Source organism: Hemitrygon akajei, chromosome 11 (assembly GCF_048418815.1).
Source record: "Hemitrygon akajei chromosome 11, sHemAka1.3, whole genome shotgun sequence".
Classification (NCBI taxonomy): domain Eukaryota; kingdom Metazoa; phylum Chordata; class Chondrichthyes; order Myliobatiformes; family Dasyatidae; genus Hemitrygon; species Hemitrygon akajei.
The window spans coordinates 99,081,738-99,090,981 of NC_133134.1; positions in this window are offsets into that span (position 1 = coordinate 99,081,738).

Consider the following 9,244-nt stretch of genomic DNA (forward strand, 5'->3'; position numbering starts at 1 on the left):
TATTCACCTATGCCTCTACTCACTCAGAATTGTATTTGCTTATGATAGACTGCTTGAAGATGAACACAAATATAATTTCAGAATACTTGTATCATGTAGGAATTTGGAGAAACAACAAATGAACTTTTGTTGAATATAATGCGTTTTATTGCATAATGGTGCTGATGCTTTGCAATCGTTCAACTAAGATAAAACATATTTTGTTAATGTTTTTCATTTGTACTCAGTGTCTGAGGCATCTCGCTTAAGTGTCCAACAATAATTCTCCAGCTTTGATGAATTCCAGTTGCCCTGGTATCTTTTCTCTATGACCGCAATGTCCTGGTGAAACTTTTCACCATGCTCGTCACTAACAGCACCAAGATAAGATTTGCAGGGAAAAAGTCTAAATGGGAATGCAGAAAATTAATCTTTCGTGACATGTTGCATTTCAAGGTCTTATTTGCTTGAAGCATGCTTTTAACCAGGTGCATGTAGTTTGGTGCTCTGTAGATGCCGAGAAAAACTTCAACAACTTCCTTGAATGTCTTCCATGTGATTTTCTCCATTCCCACTAGAAATTCTTCAAATTGCCTGTCATTACTGACCTGTTTGATTTGTGGACCAACAAAAATGCTTTCCTTAATCATCAGTTATTCTGGGAAGCATCTGTCTCAAATATCAAAATCCTTCATAGAATTTGTTGTGCCTGGTGATAGTAAATTCAATCCTTACAGTCCTGAACCCAATAATTATTACTAAAACCTGCCCTGCGATGCACCAGACTCGTCGTCTAACCATGCCCAAACATACCTGGACAAGATAGGAAACTTTTCAACTTACATTGCAGGCAACATTTTAATTGAATTAAATTATATATTGAAATAATAAACATAATTTGTTTTAAAAATAGTGCGTGATAGGGAAATTTCATGGTGATCTTCGGGATTAGTAGCCAAAATTCATAGGATACACCTAAAGGTATTCAAGAAGCAAAACCTTTTTTGCCCAGTGTATCGTGTGTTTTTGATAAGCATGAGAATAGTGGCTGACTGCAAGACTGGGTTGCAGGAGCGGTCATAAGGATAATCCCTGACAGATCCAACGTGTAAATAAGGAAATTTTGCAAACTTTCAGATAGAGAACAATGTGGAGCTCGCAGGATGCGGTGAACAGCAGCAGCGGATTTAATACCAAACTAGGTGGTCACACGAAAGGGAAAGAAACTGAAGTAGATAGCGATATGTGCCATCGAGACATATAACAGCGAGTTCAACAAAGAGGTGCTCGACAAAACTATATTCCAGTTAAAAGTAAGAAAATTAAGGGCGGGGAGAGCCAACCTTGGATAAGTAAGGAAGTAAAAGAGGGCAACTAGTTAAAAGCTCGTGCGTAAAAAATCGCCCAGAATAGTAGTAAAAGGAAGAATGGGGACAGTTTAAAAACAAACAAAGAACCACTAAGCCAAAAAGGGAAGTTAGTTTATGGATATAAACTAGCACAAAATATAAAAATATATAGTAAATTTGTTATAATGATATAACTGTCATGGTCGGGATTGGCGTCCCTTTAAATTTACCTTGTTTGTGTTACGATCGGGAACGTTGATTCGTTGTTTCTCTTTAATTCCCTGTTTTCCCGCGTCCCTCGGGCTTGGTGATTAAAGGCAATTTACTCTCGACTGAACCGGCAGTTTAAAAGTCTCCGGCTTCAGCCGTTCGGCGTGAGAGCGTTAACGAAGTCACCGAAGCTAGCGCGAGCCAAAGTTATCTTGCCGGAGCCAACTAAGTGTCCTCCCGAAGCAAATGCCAGCAAGCCGCCTTTCCTTGCCATAGCGGGTCCGGTAAGGTTAACCCGCCAGGATGAGTCACGAGCACACCGCTTGTTACAGCAACATTGTACCCAGTTATAGTGTCGTCTATCGGTGTGTGGTATCCATGTCCTGTGTTAAAAAGCGGTCCCGGTCCTGTACCCTAGAAGGGTTCTGACCCTGTGTCAAGAAGAGTCCCGACTCTGTCCTGTGTCTAAGGAGGATTTCCGGCTCAGTCTTTTATGTCCTGTGTCTGAATCTGTCCCGTGAATTAGAACAGTCCAGGCTCCATGTCCTGCGTCTAAGGTGGAGTTCTGGCTCAGTGTTCTCTGTCCCGTGTTCCAGTATAAAGTCCAAGCTCCGAGGTTCAAATATCCAGTCCAAGCTCCGAGGTTCAAGTTCCAAGTCCAAGCTCCGAGGCTCAAGCATCAAGTCCATGCTCCGAGGCTCAAGCATCAAGTCGAAAGCTCCGAGGCTCAAGCATCAAGTCGAAAGCTCCGAGGATCAAGCATCAAGTCGAAAGCTCCGAGTCTCAAGCATCATCGAATGCTCCGAGTCTCAAGCATCATCGAATGCTCCGAGGCTCAAGCATCATCGAAAGCTCCGAGGCTCAAGCATCAAGTCCAAGCTCCGAGTCTCAAGCATCAAGTCCAAGCTCCGAGTCTCAAGCATCAAGTCCAAGCTCCGAGTCTCAAGCATCATCGAATGCTCCGAGTCTCAAGCATCATCGAAAGCTCCGAGGCTCAAGCATCAAGTCCAAGCTCCGAGGATCAAGCATCAAGTCCAAGCTCCGCGTCTCAATCATCATGTCCAAGCTCCGAGGCTCAAGCATCAAGTCCATGCTCCGAGTCTCAATCATCATGTCCAAGCTCCGAGGATCAAGCATCAAGTCCAAGCTCCGAGGATCAAGCATCAAGTCCAAGCTCCGAGTCTCAATCATCATGTCCAAGCTCCGAGGCTCAAGCATCAAGTCCATGCTCCGAGTCTCAAGCATCAAGTCCATGCTCCGAGGCTCAAGCATCAAGACAAAGCTCCGAGGCTCAAGCATCAAGACAAAGCTCCGAGGCTCAAGCATCAAGTCCAAGCTCCGAGGCTCAAGCATCAAGTCCATGCTCCGAGTCTCAAACATCAAGTCCATGCTCCGAGGCTCAAGCATCAAGACAAAGCTCCGAGGCTCACGCATCAAGACAAAGCTCCGAGGCTCAAGCATCAAGACAAAGCTCCGAGGCTCAAACATCAAGACAAAGCTCCGAGGCTCAAGCATCAAGTCCAAGCTCCGAGGATCAAGCATCAAGTCCAAGCTCCGAGTCTCAATCATCATGTCCAAGCTCCGAGGCTCAAGCATCAAGTCCATGCTCCGAGTCTCAAGCATCAAGTCCAAGCTCCGAGTCTCAAGCATCAAGTCCAAGCTCCGAGTCTCAAGCATCATCGAAAGCTCCGAGGCTCAAGCATCAAGTCCAAGCTCCGAGTCTCAAGCATGAAGTCCAAGCTCCGAGTTTCAAGCATCAAGTCCAAGCTCCGAATCTCAAGCATCATCGAATGCTCTGAGGCTCAAGCATCAAGTCGAAAGTTCCGAGGCTCAAGCCTCAAGTCGAAAGCTCCGACGATCATCAAGTCGAAAGCTCCGAGGATGAAGCATCAAGTCGAAAGCTCCGAGGCTCAAGCCTCAAGTCCATGCTCCGAGTCTCAAGCATCAAGTCCAAGCTCCGAGTCTCAAGCATCAAGTCCAAGCTCCGAGTCTCAAGCATCATCGAAAGCTCCGAGGCTCAAGCATCAAGTCCAAGCTCCAAGTCTCAAGCATGAAGTCCAAGCTCCGAGTTTCAAGCATCAAGTCCAAGCTCCGAATCTCAAGCATCATCGAATGCTCTGAGGCTCAAGCATCAAGTCGAAAGTTCCGAGGCTCAAGCCTCAAGTCGAAAGCTCCGACGATCATCAAGTCGAAAGCTCCGAGGATGAAGCATCAAGTCGAAAGCTCCGAGGCTCAAGCCTCAAGTCGAAAGCTCCGACGATCAAGCATCAAGTCGAAAGCTCCGAGGATCAAGCATCAAGTCGAAAGCTCCGAGTCCCAAGCATCAAGTCCAAGCTCCGAGTCTCAAGCATCAAGTCCAAGCTCCGCGTCTCAATCATCATGTCCAAGCTCCGAGGCTCAAGCATCAAGTCCATGCTCCGAGTCTCAAGCATCAAGTCCATGCTCCGAGTCTCAAGCTTCAAGTCCATGCTCCGAGTCTCAAGCATCGTCCAAGCTCCGAGTCTCAAGCATCAAGTCCATGCTCCGAGTCTCAAGCATCAAGTCCATGCTCCGAGGCTCAAGCATCAAGTCCAAGCTCCGAGGCTCAAGCATCAAGTCCAAGCTCCGAGTCTCAAGCATCAAGTCCATGCTGCGAGTCTCAAGCATCAAGTCCAAGCTCCGTGGCTCAAGCATCAAGTCCAGGCTCCGAGGTCCGTATTCCGAGTCCTGGCTCTGATCCCTGAGCTCCAAGTCTTAGCCCAGACCCTGAGTCTCAGCCTAGTCCAGGGCCTGAGTCCTTGTCCATTACGCCTTTTCCAGCTTCCACTTTGCTCTCCTTGATTGTTCTATCCTTCCGTCGTGACTCTCCTCGTAGCTAGTAATCAACCTTATGTAGTTAACCCTAAAAAAATGTGTTTGTGCCCTGCATTTGGATCCTCCCCCAGCCCCCTTGCCCCCACATTCTGACAATAACAAAGGGTGGCAAAAGTGAAAGCAGGTCCATTGGAGAACCAGAAATGGGAATTGATATTGGGTAATGAAGAAAAAAATGGCAGTGTCTTTGAAGGACTATGAGGTGGAGGATTGTTTAACATGCCAATGAAGTGATGTTCTGCATGCTATGGGATATGAGGCCCTCGATACAATAACTATTACTAAAACGCTAATGTTGAGCAAACTTGTGGGCCTAAACCTAGGCAAGTCCCCTGGTCCTGTTGGAATGCATTCCAGGGTACTGAAAGAATCAGCAGACGTTACAGTAGAGGCTTTGATGATAAAATACCGAAATTTCCTGGACTCTGGGAAGGTCCTGACGGATTGGAGGTCGGCGTATGTCACGCCACTATTCAAAAAAGGATACTCGAAGATGAGATCTACCTGAGGGCAATTTGAAAGGCTGGCACTCGACAGAGGATTCTGTAAAAATGCTGTCAGCGGCCTCTGATGCAGCAGCGGTTAAGGAGAAGATTCGCCACTAGGGAATCACCGAATGCTGAAAAACTCATAACTCCGGCAAACCCTTCGGACAAAGATCAACAGTTAACGTTACAGACCGAAGCCCTTCATGAGAACTGATAACTTTGAGAAGAGTGGAATAGATTTAATTTCAATTCAAAGCACGACTGCTGGTTTTAGACCGAAATAGCCCTTTTGTGCCATCACCAAATCGGTGTTCGATTTAGAATTGACCTTCAGTAACAATGAAATGAATCAGCCCCTGATACAAAGGCAGCAGGACATGTTTTCATCATATACGTCCAGTGAACTGCTACTGTGGAAATCGCAGGCAGACTCACTCACAATGTATCTATTACATTTTCAGACGCTTTAAATACTGGTAAACAGTTGAAGCAGCAGTTAACGTTTGAGGTGGAAAACGTGACTGAACTAGAACTATTGTGCAGGATTCCTTTTTTCATAGCTTTGTCGCTACTGCCCGAAGGTCAGCCTTTTAGCATTAATGTAATATGCAACATTGAAGGCAGTGCAGCCCATAATGAACACATTTGTGGAAATTCACATCAAATACTGTGCCCGATGTTACACTGACTCAAAAACTGAACTAGGCTGATATTAAGAGTAAGGCATAGTGTCTTGTATGAGCTTGGATTTTGGAACAAGATTTTTTGAATGACAATTGATTGTGCTTGGGTAAGTAATCAGATTGACGTAAACTGCTGGAATTTGTTGGATTCGTTCCCATTTTTCCGGGCATTTTCTGAATTTATCGTCTTGAATTTGTTTGTCTTTTATTTTATATTTTTGATATTTTTGAGCAATCTACCTGGTCCTGTCTTGCCACAAGGAAGAGTTCTTCAACTCTGCGCCAGGCATTCGACATGTCCTTGTCGCCATCTGGCTTGCTCGGATCATGGGAAGTCTTCCATGGACGGTTATGCTCATCCATTGGTGAACCTTTTCATTTGTGGTGACAATTTCTACATTTTTCGCTTTCACTGAAGTTTAGTAATGCACCAAATGCTTCTTATCAGTATTGTATAGCGTGGATGCTGAATCCTGTTTTCGTTGACGAAAATATATCCTTGAAGTTTTAGCTCACTGTTACGTAGATTTTTAATGTCTGCTATTCCTCTTCCTCCTTCTCTCCAAGGTAGTGTTAATCAAAGTACGTTCAATTGTACAAGGTGTTTTCTAATATTTGTCATTTAAGTTCTTATATTTCCTTCTAAATTCTCGGGATCGCTTTCAGACAAAGACATTATGTTAAATTAATGCGTTATTATGGTAGAGTGAAAGTGTTCATTCCCATTGTTATATTTTTACTTTGGGTGGATGGAGATACATCCACCCCTAGCATGGAGAGGATGTAAGGTGCTCTTTCCCTTCGCCAGCTTGCAGATCCTTCCATGACAGAGTGGTTTGCGTATCTGGGAAATATTCTCATGTTGGGTGTCATTGTCTGATTTGGTAATGAATAAGAAAGTCGCGACGCATCTGAAAACCACTGGAGAATCTGAAATAATTGGGAACTGCTAGCAGAGACCGACAGCTGGTATACTGGGGATTACTGTCATATTTGGATTGCTGGTATATAAGACATTTCTGTAACTAATTATACATTGGCCAGATCAAATAATAGTTCCAATTCGTGTCCTTTCAATATACAGGGACCCACCGTTAATAGGCGATACACCAAGTACACGGCACTGTGGCTCAGGTACGTATGATGACTGCAATAAGTTTCAGAAATTTGATGTTTGGGATTAGGTGCAAGTACTTGACGGGTTTGAGCAGAGTGGACAGGGAATCATGAAACGGAAGCCATGCTTTACTAATCTGCTACAGCTATTTAAGTGGTTACTTCGCAGAGGAAGGTTGGCACAGTCGTAACTGTTGAAAATGGTAGAACATGCTGTGCGAGATCTTTGATTGCCAATGTTTGCTGTACATTCCAGTCCGAAACGTCTATCCTTTATGCCTCTCTGGAGTTCGCTGCATCATCCTCACCCCGCAGATGAGAATCTGTTAGGATGGTTACGAAGAAATGGACCGAATCTGGGGTCACACTAAAACCCACTGAAGGAATCACCCGACACTGCTAGATTGACAAGATTTCTGCGAGCTCATCTGGTAAGTGAATGAAACGTTGGACTAACATTGATGTCTTGATTCTGGCATATTCTAAACCTTAAGTGAAGAGCAGAGGCTTTTTGCAGAGTATCCGTAAGTCTCATCTCAAAGGTTTCCTCTGTTATCATTTTGAATTTTCTTTTGTATAAATAATGTTGTAACATAATAATAAAAGAACTGTATTTCATTAATCAATGGCCACTTTCGGGATTATTCCGCCTGTGGTTACAACTTACGCTGCAGCTCAGTTATTTTACATTGTGTCTGAGCAGAATGCCTTTCTAGTTATCGTATTTCTTTATGTTTCCATTGTGATTTTATGCTGCGTCGGATCCGGAGTAACAATGATTATTGTTTGATGTAGCTAAAGAATGACAATAAAGAATTTTAACGCTTGAATTTTGAGATTTTAGAGACGCTGTTCGAATGACAACCAAAGCATTTGGTGAAGTTAAACGCCTGCATCTCACCAAGACGTCATTGGCCTGAGAAGGAAAGCAGCGTGGTTTTAAACCAAAAACCATAAGACGCCATGATATAGGAACAGAATTAGGCCATTCGGTCCATCGAGCTTGCTCTGCTCTAACACCATGACAAATTGATTATCCATGTCACGGCGCCATCCTTCGGCATTCTCCCCGAAACCTTTGACGTCCTTTCTAATCAAAAACTAATCAATCTCCACTTTAAATATGCTCATAAATTGACCTCCACAATAGGCCGTTACAATGAATTCCACAGATTCATCACCCTTTTGATAAAGTAATTCTCATCATCTCAATTCTAATGGGACGTACCTCTATTCCGAAGCTGTGTCTTTGGTCTTAGACTTTCCTACTATAGGAAACAAAATCTCCACGTCCACTCTATCTGGACTTTTCGTTGTTCAGTATATTTCACTGAGATTCCCCACCCCACTTCATTCTCCTAAACTCCGGCCATCAAACGATCCTCATAACTTCGCCATTTCATTCCCGGAATCATTCTCGTCAACTTCTCTCTGGATCCTCTCCAATGTCAGCACATTCTTTCCTTGATAAGCGTCCAGTAACCTCTCACAATACACCAAGTGTAATCTGACCAAAGACTACCTAGGATGCTTTACAAGAAGTATTCCTCAAACTGGGTTTTTTAACAAGTTTCTGTACGATCTCCCGATTCCCATTAACATTTTGGAAATAACATTGCGGGGAAGTAATGCTGAGGCCTTATAAGGCACTGCTGAGGTCTCATCTTCAGTATTTTGAATTGCTTCCGGCTCCTTATCTAGGAAAGTATGTGCTGGTATTGAGAGAGTTCAGTGGAGGCTCACAAGGATGAAGTGTTATCAAATAAAGATCGTTTGATGGCTCTGGACCCTGTACTCGCTGGATTTAGAAGGATGAGTGGAGAGCATCTCATTAAAACCTTTTGAATGTTGAAAGGCCTCGACATGGTACATGTGGAAAGGATGTTTGCCTTGTTGGAGTAGCCTAGGACAAGATGCACGACCTCAGGATAGAGGAGCGTCCTTATTTTGTTGACCGTTTTATCCCCACGTAATTCTTAATGTATGATCAGGCTTTGCAGAATGTCTGCCAGTGGCTACAGGAGTTCTACAGGGCTCAATGTTGAGACCACAGCTTTACAGCTGTTCATTTATACTTGAATTATCCGGATGAAGAAACTGAAAGCACCGTGGTCGTCTTTGCAGAGAATGCAAAGAGAGGTGGAAGGACAGGTAGAGTACGGAGGTAGGGAGTCTGCAAAACCAAGAGGACATTACTTTACGGATCCAGAATTGGCTTGCCCACAGAAGGCAAAGAGCGGTTGTAGACAGGTCATATTCTGCATGGAAGTTGGTGACCAGTGGTGTGCTTCAGGGATCAGTTCCGGGACCCCTACTCTTCGTGATTTTTATAAATGACCTGTTTGAGGAAGTGGAGGGATGGGTTAATAACTTTGCTGATGGCACAACGGTTGGAGGTGTTGTGGATGATGTGGAGGGCTGTCGGAGGTTATAGTGGAACATTGATAGGATTCAAGACTAGGCTGAGAAGTGACAGATGGAGTTCAACCCAGATAAGTGTGAGGTGGTTCATTTTGGTAGGTCAAATATGATGACAGAATATAGTATCAATGGTAAGACTCCTGGC